At 42.0% G+C, this 16,271-nt stretch overlaps 1 protein-coding gene across 6 annotated transcripts in view; it reads left to right on the top strand.

The window, feature by feature from the left end:
* Positions 1-16,271, top strand: part of nbeaa (neurobeachin a) — a 988,762-nt gene that overhangs the window by 400,804 nt on the left and 571,687 nt on the right. The window lies entirely within an intron of this gene.

The raw sequence follows: 16,271 nt of genomic DNA, 5'->3' as shown, positions 1-16,271 counted from the left end.
GTGTCGTCCGCAAACTTACTAATCAGACCAGCTACATTTTCCTCCAAATCATTTATATATACGACAAACAGCAAAGGTCCCAGCACTGATCCCTGCGGAACACCACTAGTCACATCCCTCCATTCAGAAAAGCACCCTTCCACTGCTACCCCTCTGTCTTCCATGACAGAGCCAGTTCTGTATCCGTCTTGCCAGCTCCCCTCTGATCCCATGTGACTTCACCTTTTGTACCAGTCTGCCATGAGGGACCTTGTCAAAGGCTTTACTGAAGTCCATATAGATAACATCCACTGCCCTTCCTTCATCAATCATCTTTGTCACTTCCTCAAAAAACTCAATCAAATTAGTGAGACACGACCTCCCTTCACAAAACCATGCTGCCTCTTGCCAATAAGTCCATTTGTTTCCAAATGGGAGTAAATCCTGTCCTGAAGAATCCTCTCTAATAATTTCCCCACCACTGACGTAAGGCTCACCAGCCTATAATTTCCTGGATTATCCTTGCTACCCTTCTTAAACAAAGGAGCAACATTGGCTATTCTCCAGTCCTCTGGGACCTCACCTGTAGCCAATGAGGATGCAAAGATTTCTGTCAAGGCCCCAGCAATTTCTTCCCTTGCCTCCCTCAGTATTCTGGGGTAGATCCCATCAGGCCCTGGGGACTTATCTACCTTAATGCTTTGCAAGACACCCAACACCACCACCTTTTTGATAATGAGATGACTGAGACTATCTACACTCCCTTCCCTAGGCTCATCATCCACCAAGTCCTTCTCCTTGGTGAATACTGATGCAAAGTACTCATTTAGTACCTCGCCTATTTCCTCTGGCTCCACACATAGATTCCCATCTCTGTCCTTGAGTGGGCCAACCCGTTCCCTTGTTTCCCTCTTGCTCTTTATATATGTATAAAAAGCCTTGGGATTATCCTTAATCCTGTTTGCCAATTACTTTTCATGACCCCTTTTAGCCCTCCTAACTCCTTGCTTAAGCTCCTTCCTACTGTCTTTATAGTCCTCAAGTGCTTCATCTGTTCCTTACAAATCCCTTCCAGCCCTTACAAATGCTTCCTTTTTCTTTTTGACTGGGCTCACAATATCCCGTGTTATCCAAGCTTCCCGAAACTTGCCAAACTTGACTTTATTCCTCACAGGAACATGCTGGTCCTGGATTCTAATCAGCTGACGTTTGAAAGACTCCCACATGTCAGATATTGATTTACCCTCAAACAGCCGCCCCCAATCTAAATTCTTCAGTTCCTGCCTAATATTGTTATAATTAGCCTTCCCCCAGTTCAGCACCTTCACCCGAGGACTACTCTTATCCTTATCCACAAGTACCTTAAAACTTATGGAATTATGGTCACTGTTCCCGAAATGTTCCCCCACTGAAACTTCGACCACCTGGCCGGGCTCATTCCCCAATACCAGGTCCAGAATGGCCCCATCCCTAGTTGGACTATCTACATACTGTTTCAAGAAGCCCTCCTGGATGCTCCTCACAAACTCTGCCCCATCCAAGCCCCTACCACATTCTACCCTCTGTAAACATGAGGTCATCCAAAACTCAGCGGCCCCTGGCCTAAGTGTCAAATGATGCTTTATAACACCCCTGTTGGAATGTTTTATTACCATAAAGGCACTGAATAAGTGCAAGTTATTATTAAAAGGGAAAATGCTGGTAACACTCAGTGGGTCAGGCAGAATCTGTGCAGAGGCAGTAGAGGAGCTGGGAGAAGTAGTGGAAAGGTAAAGTGGGGTACTGTCAGCATACCAATGAAAGCTAGTTTGGCTGCAGATGATATCACCAAGGGGAAGCACATAGATGAGGGAGAGGAGAAGCGAATGATTGATTCTTGGAGGACACTGGAACTATTTGTGTTGAGTAGAAAAGCAAAACCTTTGCTGGAAATGCACTTCCTGAATTTAAATGGGTAGGAATGGAATGATGCAAAGGTTGTCCCACAAGTCTAGACAATGAAGGAGGATTGTATGGTTATGCCTATTGGATGCTGTGGAAAGGTATTGGGATAATACACCATGTTCACAATTGCAAAGGCCATCATTTGTTATTTTGGTTAAAATCATTTGAATGCTGTGAGAGGGACAGAAGCAGGACTGGAAAGATTTAAATTGAAAGTTTTGGCGAAACGTGCCATGGAGCGGGGAAATTTTGAACTGTTCTTGAACCTTAAAAATCTGCTGTAAACTCCTTTGTTATTTTCATCTGTAAACTTACTTGGAGATTATTCAAGCCATGAATATTCTTAAACCATCTCTCACATTAGGCTTATTATATCCCTGTCTGCACTTTAACTAAACGGCAAAGAAATGCAGTGCACCATTAATGCTTTAATTAATTTTTAATGTATGGTTTAAAGGAATAAATTGTGAAGATCCTGAGGTTATGATTTATTTTTCACTCACGATGCTAATTATAATTCACTTGCAGCATCATAAGTAACAGCACCAGCCACTTGTGGGACATAACTCAGATCCCGTGGGCCTTTATGATGTATCCTCTGTGTATAGATTTCAGATAAACGTATATGCAAACAGTTAGTTAGGAAGCAGAACTTAATAGAACTATGCTCTGTATGTAGAATTGGACCTTGGGCTTATTAATAGTTTGAGGGAGCCACTGCCGACTGTCGCACTTCCACAGGCATTGAAGGTGACTAATGTCAGAGCACTTGCCTCGCCTATAGCATCCCAGAAGGAGGATTGGTGTGGACAGCCTGGGAAGGGGAGGGGTTGGGGTATGATCATGATGTTTGTGAAGTCGGCGGAGCATTCCTGGCTCCACAGAAAGGTTTTTAAAAAAATTTTGATTCAAAAATAACTTGCCTATTGTTGAAGCCCCAACAGCCACTGAAGAATCCTGAGCAGGATAGGCACCTGCTCTGTTCATCAGAAATTTTCCAAAAAGGTTCTTATACCAGTATTAGGCCCTTTATTAAAGTATGCCTGTTTTAGGTGGCCGCCCGTGACGTCAAAAAAATGGGCTTGAGGAATTTAGCCAGACCACACGTGCAGATTGGCATGGCTGTTCCACTGTAAAGTTTGTTGTCTTGTGCCCATTTAAGCCTGGAAAATGGCCGCAACGCATACCAATTTCTGCTCCTGTAACCCTGTTCAGTTTACATCAAATAACTGTAAATGCAAATTCTGTACGCATTCAGTTTCTGTTACCAGACAGGCCGCTGGATGAAGATGGTAATTGGGGGATAATGCTATTTCCCCATACGTAAAGACAATGTCAGTTGTCTCAAAGTGGTCAGGGTTTTAGCTGGAAATAGTACATGGCAAAAGGAATCGGGAGAGGGGACAAAATGGATTCAATGGAATTGTGGAGATAAAAGCCTTTAAATAGAAAAACATCAAGACTAATTAAATATCATACTGCCTTCATTTATATTTGTCAAATTGTCACTCACACTGAGAATGTAAGATAAGTAAATGACAGGATTTATCAATATCTTAAAACAAATTTTTGACACAAAACTACTTCCAGTAGTGCATTGTGCCTGTTATATCAATACTTACTATTGCTCGCATTGGATTTACAATATAGCAATTAATAGCTCTACTTGGCATTGGATTTTTGTCTGTTATGTTTTATGAATCATAATTGAGAGAAATAAGATTGGAAATGTGAAGGTGCTTAATAGTTTAAGTTGGTTTTAATTATGATTGTATTTACTTCAAATAGGCACCTAGAAATGAAGTACTTCTGTAAAAGATTTTTGAGTATGGCCTCTGCGGACATAAATAATTCAGTAGGATTGTAGAGAAAAGTTGGATAAGACCTTATAAGGTGCTTGATCGGTACTTCTTGTTCTTATTTTTATTACTACCTTGTGAGGAGAATGTTACAGTTGACAGGTCTGCTTTTCAAATTTTGCTTCTATGCACTTTCTATTCGCATCATCATCATTCATGGACACAATGACCATAGAAATTACAATAGGAAATCATCATAGTCCTTGTTTGTAGTTCAAATGTAGATTTATTTTTCCTTTTTAAATCCACTGGGATTCTCCAGAAGGAAATCATAGGAACTGTTGGAAAAGTGACAAAAATGACAATTTACGCCATTTCCACCAATCTCTCATTGAAATTACAGCGGATCAGGAGAACCTCGTGGAAATGCAAGGGCCAATATTTATAATGCATATATGAACTATTATGCGGTACAAATTGGAATTGTGTTTGAAACCCCTAATAATAGAATGCTTAGTTTACATGATACAGAGCTCAGTATGAAAAATGATCAGAGACCTGAACCAGATCAGATTTCACTTGCAAGCAAGGTATATAATTGTCTACATTTTCTATGTGGTTAAATTAATTCTTAAGAATAGAAATTATATGAAAGTTCAGTCTTGTAGTTAGAGAGCGAAAAGCTCTGTTGGTCCACACCCTAAAATATCTGATTAAAATAGAGTGTAGACTTAAATTTTTAAGAAAAATTCACTTCATATTATTTAGTCTCTCAGCTTACTAGGGATTGATTAACAAGTCATTGCATGCAACACAAAATCTTTCTTTATTTGAAATTTATTGAAGCAAAGCCTAATAAATCAATGTGTTTTGATCGAATAGTATGTTTGCATACACTCATCATTACTTTACAGCATAGATTCATTCTAGTTTCAATAAATAATTATGAAAACATCATATTATGAACACAGAATTTGAATTTCACAGTGCAGAAACTACCATAAATATAATTTATTAGTACAAATCTTTTTCTAATTGATTTACTAGTGATATTGTGCAAAGCAGTAATTTATTGCACAAAGTGGTTGCAACCATTAATTAGCATATCCTGTAGCATGAGAAAATGAAAGACATTGAGCACCAGCTGCAAAATAGTCCTGTGCCAATGTGGGTCATTTAGAAGTAATTACTATCCATCTATTATACTGTTGATTAGAAAGGTCATGCACTCTCTCTTCTGCCCCCCCCCCCCCAACAATTGTAACCCTTAGACATGTGGTCAGCGCTGTAATTACACACAGAGAAAAATCGGAGATGTAAAGAAACTACTCAACATGGCCTATTAATAAAAGCCTTTTGCTTTTGAATCTTGTATAACAGCTTGTTTGAAGCACAAAACCTTTATTTCTCAATTACAACAATGGAAACCATTTTCTTTGATATTTGGCAGAAAGTACTTGAAGATTTCATTTTCTTGAAACAGGTTACACCATATGACTTTTGGGTCATGCATCAGATGTAGCATTGAACTATACGTGCTTTTCATGTTATAAGATAAAATCCTGATAAATATTGTGTGTATTGTATGATTAAATAAAAGTAGAATTACTGTGAAAGGAAAGATTAAAATAGTAGAAACTGAAAATAAAATCATACCAGACCTTGTCACTATATTTTGCAGAGATTTTGGGGCCACTATGGGGATACAAAGACTGAGCAATATCCGTGGAATAGTGATGACTTGTATTTGCTTTCATTATTAAAAATACATTATATAATGTGCTGTGTCAAAAGTTTTCAAAGTTCTTATTTCGTAAATATATTTAATACAAAATTTGGCGTAAATTTCTTTTCCTCTTGAATTATAAGCTATGAGAAATTTACTCGGCAAAATTCACATAAAAATGGATTTGGTCACAGTTTCCTTTAACCTTGGTTTAGAGTGTATGGTACATATGAAGCCAAGTACATGAGAATTTGAAGACTTAGTTGCAGTGGTATTTAAAGTAAAATACCCCTCTATTGAAAGTAACAAAAACTTGCAGTGGTATTTAAAGTAAAATACCCTTCTATTGAAAGTAACAAAAACTAGGACGACTGAAAAAGTTTCTGTGGAGTAGGTTCCACTAATATAAACAATTTTTTACGTTTACATTTTCTCTTGTTTTAGGTTGCATATTCCACATTTTTATTGCACAGATAATCACAAGTCAACACAAACAGGAATGCAGATGTATTTTAATATATTAATATAGTATATATTATGCATTGCTATATTCTACTTGGAAAACAAACTTGTAGGGGAACTGGGTGATCACGTAGTTTTTCACACTCTTCTTGTAGCTCTGGCATATGAATTCAACTCCAGCCCAGAGATATAGTATGACCATTCTTTTTCAGCACTACCTTTAACTCTACTACATAAGATGAGCTCAGGTTGATCCAGCCTTGTCTTGCTAGATCCATATTATACATCTTGCATCAATCCACAGCAATTTGGCCATCTTATTCAGAAAAAACATAATTTTTCATAGATGAAAGGATGCCAACCATTCAGAAAAACCACAAGGGTGACTGGTGCAGGAAATGGAATGTGCTACACTGAGTATGGGATGCTTTTCTGCTAAAATATTCTGGGTACAGAAAAGGAAGCTTCTTCATCAAAGTTGGAATGTCCAAACCTTGGAGGTGGGGGACAGAATCCATATAGCACAAGCATTGAGTGGCTTTTCCATATTGGGGTCAAGTTGCACATCAGAAATATTAAATGGTGAATTGAAATATTTCAAGAAGGTTCCTAAATTTGTTGTAGCAGATCTTTCTGATATTGGGCTGCCCTAGCGCCTGACGCACTCACCCAGCAACTCGTGACTTCAACGGACAGGAAGGACCCTTCACTAGCACTTCTCAAAGGGCTCATTCACGACTTAGAATCAAAGAAGGTTTACGGCACAGAAAGAGGCCACTTGGCCCATCGTGTCTGTGCCAGCCAAAAAATGTTCCATCCATTCTATTCCCAACTTCCAGCATTTGGTCCATAGCCCTGCAGATTACGGCACTTTAAGTACATAGCCAGACTTCTTTTGAATGAGTTGAGGGTTTCTGCCTCAACTACCCTTTCAGGCAGTGAGTTCAAGACTCCCACCGCCCTCTGGGTGAAAAAGCTTTTCCTTATCTCCCCACTAATCTTCCTACCAATCGCTTTAAATCTATTACCCCCCCCCCCCCCCCCCACCACCCCAGGCACTGACCTCTCTGCTAGGGTAAATAGGCTCTTCACCTCCACTCTATCCTGGCCTCTCAAAATTTTGTACATTTCAATCAGATCTCCCCTCAGCCTTCTCTCTTCCAAGGAGAACAGCCTCAGCCTATCCAATCTTTCCTCAAATCTGCATTTTTCCAGTCCCGGCAACATCCTCGTAAATCTCCTCTGTACCCTCTAAAGTGCAATTACCATCCTTTCTGTAATAAGGTGACCAGAACTGCACACAGTACTCAAGTTGTGGTCTAACCTATGACTTAAACAATTCCATCACAACCTCCTTGTTTTTATATTCAATACCTTGGTTAATAAAGGAAAGGATTCCATATGCCCTCTTTCCCACCTTATCGACCTGTCCTACTACCTTCAGGGATCTGTGAACATTTATTTATTTAGAGATTACAGCACTGAAACAGGCCCTTAGGCCTACCGAGTCTGTGCCGACCATCAACCACCCATTTTATACTAATCCTACATTAATCCCATATTCCCTACCACATCCCCACAATTCTCCTACCACCTACCTACACTAGGGACAATTTACAATGGCCAATTTACCTATCAACCTGCAAGTCTTTGGCTGTGGGAGGAAACCAGAGCACCCAGCGGAAACCCACGCGGTCATAGGGAGAACTTGCAAACTCCACACAGGCAGTACCCAGAATCGAACCTGGGTCACTGGAGCTGTGAGGCTGCAGTGCTAGCCACTGCTCCTCACTTCCTCTGCACTTCTCAGTATTTTCCCATCAATCATGTATTCCTTTGCCTTGTTTGACCTCCCCATATACATCACCTCGCACTTTTCTGGATTGAATTCCATTTGCCACTTTTCTGCCCACCTGACACAGCTATTCTCCTCACTATCTACCACAGGACCAAACTTCTTGATCATACCCCGTCCAAATCATTAATATATACCACAAAAAGCAGGGGACCCAGTACTGAGCCCTGCGAACACCACTGGAAACAGCCCTCCAGTCGCAAAAGCACCCGGCAACAATTATCCTTTGTTTCCTGCCACTAAGCCAGTTTTGTATCCACCTTGCTACATTTCCCTGGTTCCCATGGGATTTTATTTTTTTTTAACCAGTCTGCCATATGGGACCTTGTCGAAAGCCTTGCTAAAATCCATGTTGACCACATCAACTGCACTACCCTCATCTTGTTAATTCAAAAAATTCACTCAAGTGGGTCTGACAAGATCTTCCCTTAACAAGTCCATGCTGGCTATTCTTGATTATTCTGTGCCTTTCTGAGTGACTGTTATCCTGTCTCTCAGAATAGATTCCATTAAGTTGCCCACTACTGAGGTTAGACTAAATGGCCTGTAATTATTTCCGTCTATCCCTCACTCCCTTTTTAAACAGAAGTACAACGTTAGCAGTCCTCCAATCCTCCGGCACCACACCTGTATCCAGTGAGGACTGGAAAATGATGGTCAGACCTTCCACTATTTCCTCTATGGCTTCTTTTAACAGCCTGGGGTACATTTCATTTGGCCCTAGTGATTTATCAACTTTCAAGGATGCTAATCCCATTAATATGTCCTCTCTCCCTATGTTGATCACATCCAATAATTCACACCCCTCTTCCTTAACTACAATATCTGCATCGTCCCCCTCTTTTAGTTTAGAGATACAGCACTGAAACAGGCCCTTCGGCCCACCGAGTCTGTGCCGACCATCAACCACCCATTTTTATACTAATCCTACACTAATCCCTACACTAATCCCACACCTGTCCCTATATTCCCCTACCACCTACCTATACTAGTGGCAATTTATAATGGCCAATTTACCTACCAACCTGCAAGTCTTTTGGCTTGTGGGAGGAAACCGGAGCACCCGGAGAAAACCCACGCAGACACAGGGAGAACTTGCAAACTCCACACAGGCAGTACCCAGAATTGAACCCGGGGCGCTGGAGCTGTGAGGCTGCGGTGCTAACCACTGCGCCACTGTGCCACCCCTGAAAAAAAAACATGCATTTTGTGAAGACAGACACAAAGTATTCATTAAGAACAATGCTAACATCTTCCGCCCCTATACCTATGTTACCTTTTTGGTCTTTTAAGGGCCCTACTCTTTCCTTAGTTATCCTCTTACTCCCTTTGCTTTCCTAATTTCCTTTTTGATTTCACCCCTCCACTTTCTATACTCCTCTTGGCTTTCTGTCTTCGTGAGTTCGCTGTGTCAGGCATAAGCTTTCCTTTTCTGCCTTATCTTACCCTCTAAGTTCCTTGACATTAAAGGGGCTCTAGATTTAGCCATCCCACCCTTTTTCTTTGTGGGAGCATGTTTACTCTAAATCCCTTGAATCTCTCTTTTGAATGCCTCCCACTGCTCTGACACTAATTTACCTGCAAGCAGCTGTTTCCAGTCCACTTTCGCTAAATCACTCCTCAGCTTAGTAAAATTGGCCTTTCCCCAATTGAGAACTCTAGCTCCTGTTCTATTTCTGTCCTTTTCCATAATTATGTTAAAATTGACTGAATTATGATCACTACCACCAAAATGCTCTCCCACTGCCACTCCTTCCACCTGCCCATCTTAATTTCCTAAAACTGCCCTCTCTTGTTGGACATGCTACATATTAGCCAAAAATGTTCTCCTGAATGCACCTCAAGAATTCTGCTCCCTCAGTTCCTTTCACACTAAAACTATTCCAGTTAATATTGGGGTAGTTAAAATCCCCTATTACTGCCCTATTGTTCTTGCACTTCTCAGAGATTTGCTTACATATCTGCTCTTCTATCTCCCTCTGACTGTTTGGAGGTCTATAGTACACTCCCAGCAGTGTGATTGCCCCTTTTTTGTTCCTTAGCTCAATCCATTTGGCCTCATTTAATGAACTTTGCAACATATCATCCCTTTTCACAGCTGTAATAATTTCTTTGATCAAAATTGCCACTCCCCCTCCTTTTCTTATCCTCCTACCTGTTGCATCTGAAAACTCTGTAATTAGGAACGTTGAGCTGCCATTCCTGTCCCTCCTTAAGCCATGTTTCTGGAATAGCTATGGTATTATACTGCCACGTGTCTATCTGTGCCCTCAGCTCGTCTGCTTTATTTGCTATACTCCTTGCATTGAAGTAGATACCCTTGAGCACTGCCAAACTCTTTTTATTTTCTAACCTATGTTTCCTCTGCCTTCCAGACTTATCCACTAATTTTCTGCCTTCCATTTTTATTTCTGATTTTGTCCCAACTGAATCTACCCTCAGGTCCCCATCCCCCTGCCAAACTAGTTCAAACCTTCCCCAACAGCACTAGCAAAACGTCCCGCAAGGAACTCGGTCCCGGCTCTGTTCAGGTGTAACCTGTCCGGCCTGTACAGGTACCATCTCCCCCAGTGCCGGTCCCAATGTCCCAAGAATCTAAAGCCCTCCCTCCTGTACCATCTTCCCAGCCACGTATTCATCGGTCTTATCCTTCTATTCCTGTACTCACTTGCATGTGGCACTGGGAGTAATCCAGAGATTACTACGTTTCAGGTCCTGCTTGCTAGTTTCTTACCTAGCTCACTAAATTCTGACTGCAGGATCATATCCATCTTTCCACCTATGTCACTGTTTCCAATGTAGACCACAACTGCTGGCTGTTCACCCTCCCCCTTCAGGATGCTCTGCAGCCACCCAGTGATCCTTGACGCTGTCACCAGGGAGGCTACACACCATCCTGGATTCGCATCTGCAGCCACAGAAACGCCTGTCTGTTCCCTTGACTATTGAATCACCTATCACTATGGCTCTTCCAGTCTTCCCTGTAACCTCCTGTGCAGCTGAACCATCCATGGTGCCATGGCCTTGGCTCTGGCTGCACTGCCCAGATGAACCATCACTCTCATCAGCATTCATAATTGAATACCTATTGGACAGTGCGATGCAATCAGGGGTCTCCTCTACTACCTGCATGTTTCTTTTTGACTGCCTGGTGGTCACCTATTCCCTCTCTACTTGCACAATCTTAAGCTATGGGGTAACCACATCTATAAACATACTATCCATGTAGCTCTCATCCTCGTGAATGCACTGCAGTGTTGCCAGCTGCCACTCAAATTCCAAAACCCAGAGCTCAAGCTGTTTGAATAGATGACACTTACTGCACAAATTGTTATCCAGGGTACGTGAAGCATCCTGGAGCTCCCACATAACACAGGAAGTGCACTGTCTAGGTTGAAGCAACACTGCCAACCTTTATTTATTAGTTGACGCTTTGCTAGCGCTAAAAAAGGAAATGTTACCAATACTAAAACAGCTTAGAACTATTAATAAAACCATTTATTGCTCCCCTCCTTACTGAACTCTCTCATTTACCAAACTCCCTTCTTCACACTCTGTACCCTCCAGCAGCACTCAGTGCAGACAAGCAGAATTGAAAGTCCCCTGAATTTATACGCTGAAAACAACTTAGTTGCTGCTTTGCAATTTCAGGTTGCTGGAGAACGTATGGGTGTTTTTTCCCCCTTAGCCAGTGATTCCATCCCCCTCCTTGGCTGCTGTCTCAAGCTGAAGCAGACTGTTCACAACCTTTCTGTCCTACTTGATCACCAGCCACGCTTCTGACTCAATATCCTCTAATATTTCCCATCTTCATTCTACCTCTGCTTCAGCCAATCTGCTGCTGAAATCTTCTTCCATGCTTTTATTACTTCAAGACAAAACTATGCCAATGTTCCACTGGATGTCCTCTCATCTTCTACCCTCCATAAACTTATCCAGTTCATCCAAAACTCTGCTGTTCCTATCCTAATTCCACCAGAGCAGATGGTGAATTTTGAATTTAATAAATCTGGAATTAAAAAAGCCAGTCTAATGAAACCTGTTGATTGTTGTAAGTCCCCAGCTGGTTCACTAATGTCCTTTAGGGAAGAAAATCTGCATGTGACTGCAGACCCACAACATTGTGGTTGAATCTGAAATGGCCACTCAGTTCAAGGGCAATTAAGGATAGAGTCATAGAGAGATACAGCACTGAAACAGGCCCTTCGGCCCACCGGGTCTGTGCCGACCAACAGCCACCCACTTATACTAATCCTACATTAATCCCATATTCCCTACCACCTCCCTACCATTCTCCTACCACCTACTTACACTAGGGTCAATTTACAATGGCCAATTTACCTATTAACCTGCAAGTCTTCGACTGTGGGAGGAAACCGGAGCACCTGGTGGAAACCCACACGGTCACAGGGAGAACTTGCAAACTCCGCACAGGCAGTACCCAGAACCAAACCTGGGTCGCTGGGGCTGTGAGGCTACGGTGCTAACCACTGCGCCACTGTGCCGTCCACATGGGCAATAAATGCTGGTGGACCAGCAATGCCCACATCCCACAAACGAGTAAAAAAAAAAATTACTGGCTGCCAACTCAGCAGAGTTTGTTGAATGCGTCTCTTCATGTCCGGCATTTATTGCCCATCCCTGGTTTCTCTTGAGAAAAGAGTGGTGAGCTGCCTCTTTGAACCACTGCAGTCCACGTAGTGAAGGCACTCCCACAGAGCTGCTCGGTAGCAAGTTCCAGGATTTTGATCCAGCAACAATGAAAGATTGGTGATATATGTCCAAATTGGTGTGTGACTTGGAGGTGATCACGTTTCCATGTACCTGCTGCCCTTCTCCTAGTTTGCAGGTTTGGGAAGTGTTTTGGGAGTGAATTTCTGAAATGCAGTGTATAGATAGTATGCACTGCAGTCACAGTGCACCACTGGTGGCGGGAGTGGTTGTTTAAGGTGCTGGATGGGTTGCTAATCAAGCAGATTGCTTAGACCTAGATCTTGTTGAGCTTCTTGTGTTGTTGCAGCTGCACCAGTCCAGGCAAGTGGAAAGGATTCCATTACACTCCTCACTTGTGATTTGTAGGTGTTGGAGAAGCCTTTGGGAGCTGAGTTACATGCCACAACATACTCAGCCTCTGACCTGCTCTTGTAGCCACGGTATTTATGTGACTGGTCCAGTTGAGTTTCTGATCAATGGCTTTTTATGCAGTGAGTGGTTAGGATCTGTAATTCACTGGCTGACAGTGTAGTGGAGTCAGATTCAATTTTAAAAGGGAATTGGATAAATATCTAAAGAGAAAAGAATTGCAGGGCTACGGGGAAATTGCAGGGGAGTGGGGCTAGCTGAATCATTCTTACAAAAAGTCGGCAAAGGGCCAAATGACCTCCTATGCTGTAACCATTCTATGTTTCTGTGGCAACCTCCTGGGTTGTTTGTGAAGGATTTGGTGATGGTAAGGGCATTGATTGCCAACGGGTTAGACTATCTCATTGGAGCTGGCATTTGTGTGTTACGAATACTACTTTCCCAACTGAGGAATTGCAAATGGAGCTGGACATCGTGCAACCAGCCCCACATTTGATATGATGGAAAGAAGGTCATTGCTGAAGCAGCTAAAGATGGTTGGACCTAGGACGCTGCCCGATGAAACTCTTGCAGTGATGTCCTGAGGTTGAAATGATTGGCCTCCAGCAACTACAGGCATCTTCCTTTGTGCTATATATGACTTCTGTCACTGGAAAGTTTTCTGCCTGATCCCTATCTGGAGTGTCCTCCCTACAGCAGTCCTTGGGCCTCATATATTGTGCCAAAGTTTTTCATGAAGTTTACTGCCGCAGGAATAAATTGGTCTTTTTCAGAATGACAGGCAGTGACTAGTGGGGTACCGCAGGGGTTGGTGCTAGGACTGCAGCTATTCACAATATATATTAATGATTTAGAGGGAACTAAATATAATATCTCCAAAGTTGCAGATGACATAAAACTCGGGAGGGTGAGTTGTGAGGAGGATGCAGAGAGGCTTCAGGGTGATTTGGACATGTTGAGTGAGTTGGCGAATGCATGGCAGATGCAGTATAATGTGGATGAATGTGAGGTTATCCACTTTGGTAGCAAAAACAGGAAGGCAGATTATTATCTGAATGACTATAAACTGAGAGAGGGGAATATGCAACGAATACCAGTCGCTGAAGGTAAGCATGCAGGTGCAACAGGCGGTAAAAAAGGCAAATGGTATGTTGGCCTTCATAGTGAGAGGATTCGAGTACAGGAGCAAGGATGTCTTGCTGCAATTATGCAGGGCCTTGGTGAGGTCACACCTGGAATATTGTGTGCAGTTTTGGTCTCCTTATCTGAGGAAGGATGTTCTTGCTATAGGGGGCATGCAGCGAAGGTTTACCAGACTGATTCCTGGGATGGTGGGATTGACATATGAGGAGAGATTGAGTCGGTTAGGGTTATATTTGCTGGAGTTCAGAAGAGTGAGGGGGGATCTCGTAGAAACCTATAAAATTCTAACAGGACTTGACAGGGTAGATGCAGGAAGGATGTTCCCGATGGTGGGGGAGTCCAGAACCAGGGGTCATAGTCTAAGCATACGGGATAAACCATTTAGGACTGAGAGGAGGAGAAATTTCTTCACCCAGAGAGTGGTGAGCCTGTGGAACTCACTACCACAGAAAGCAGTTGTATGTTTTCAAGAAGGAGTTAGATATAGCTCTTGGGATCAAAGGATATGGGGGGAAAGCGGGAACAGGTTCCTGAGTTGAATGATCAGCCATGATAATGAATGGCGGAGCAGACTCGAAGGGCTGGATGGCCTATTCCTGCTCCTATTTTCTATGTTTCTAATGAGTGCAGCAATCTAGGCTGATACTCCAGTGCAGTACTGAGGAAGTGCTGCACTGTTGGTGGTGCCATCTTTTGGATGAGATGTTAAATCGAGGCCCAGTCTGCACCTCTCATGGACGTAAAAGATCCAGCACTATTTCAAAGTAGAGCAGGGAGTTCTGCCCGGTGTCCTGGCCAATATTTATCCCTCAATAGTTATCTCACAAAAACAGATTATCTGGTCATTATCACATTGCTGTTTATGTGCAAATTGACCTCTATGGTTCCTACATTACAACTGTTAACAGACTTCAAAAAGTACTTCATTGGCTATTAAATGCTTTTGGTCTTCCGGTGTTCGTGAAAGGCACTATATAAATACAAGTCTTTTTTTCTTTTTCTGTTATTTCTTCAAAGAATTCAATAAGGTTGGTCAAGCATGATGCCTTTTGGATTCCATGATGACTATTTATTAGTTATTAGATGCTTCTCTATTACATTCTTTTAACCACTTTTTATTTACCTTTCTATTTTCTATTACATCTTTAAGTAAAGATACCAGTATTTTTCCTATCACTGACAAGCTAGTTAGCCTATAGTTCCCTGCTGATTGGCCTATATTTTTTTTCTCCTCCATGTTTAAGGAGGGTGAATAAATGTGTAAAATTGTTAATTACTTACCTTGGTTGCATTTTTTCTAATCTTTGTAGGTTTTACCTGTACCGATTATAAAGCTCTCTCTCTCTCTCTCTCTCCGTTTATCTTGGTAACCTGACATGATTTTAAGACATTCTTCTGTTTACTGCATTACCCTTGTGTTATTACTGTCACTTGAGGTCTCAAAGCTGTATTCAAAGACCTAAGGGTGTGCTTTAGATTCACACCTTATATGCAATGCAATCAAGGACCAGATAGGACATCAACTACTTCAGTGCAAACAAAGAAAACATTCTGCCTTTTGTATCAAGACACAATACAAATATACTTTATTGTTGATTGGGTACCAAGTGCAGTAATTTTAATGGGTACGTTTAAAATAGCAAAGGTTGAGTAGATTAGGATTATTTTCATTAGAAAGACGGAGGTTGAGGGGGGACCTGATTGAGGTGTACAAAATCATGAGAGGTATAGACAGGGTGGATAGCAAGAGGCTTTTTCCCAGAGTGGGGGTTTCAATTACTAGAGGACACGAGTTCAAAGTGAAAGGGGAAAAGTTTAGGGGGGATATGCGTGGAAAGTTCTTTACGCAGAGGGTGGTGGGCACCTGGAACGCATTGCCAGCGGAGGTGGTAGATGCGGGGACGATGGAGTCTTTTAAGATGTATCTAGACAGATACATGAATGGGCAGGAAGAAAAGAGATACAGAACCTTAGAAAATAGGCGACATGTTTAGAGAGAGGATCTGGATCGGCGTAGGCTTGGAGGGCCGAAGGGCCTGTTCCTGTGCTGTAATTATCTTTGTTCTTTGTTCTTTGAAAGTCTTCTAGAAAAGATTGCATCACCATAACACAACATATTTTATTTGTGGTACTTCCTTTTATGCTGCATTATAGAAGTAGTATGGCAAGATCTGACCTAAATGTTATAATCAGCTTCCAATAAAGCACAAGAGTATCATGAACACTTAGGCAGTCGATCACATATGATAGTCCAACGGTATGCAAATTTTTATTTTTGGTT

Source organism: Heterodontus francisci, chromosome 6 (assembly GCF_036365525.1).
Source record: "Heterodontus francisci isolate sHetFra1 chromosome 6, sHetFra1.hap1, whole genome shotgun sequence".
NCBI classification, from domain to species: domain Eukaryota; kingdom Metazoa; phylum Chordata; class Chondrichthyes; order Heterodontiformes; family Heterodontidae; genus Heterodontus; species Heterodontus francisci.
The sequence above is the reverse complement of the archived record's forward strand: the minus strand, read 5'-3'. Positions and strand labels throughout refer to the sequence as shown.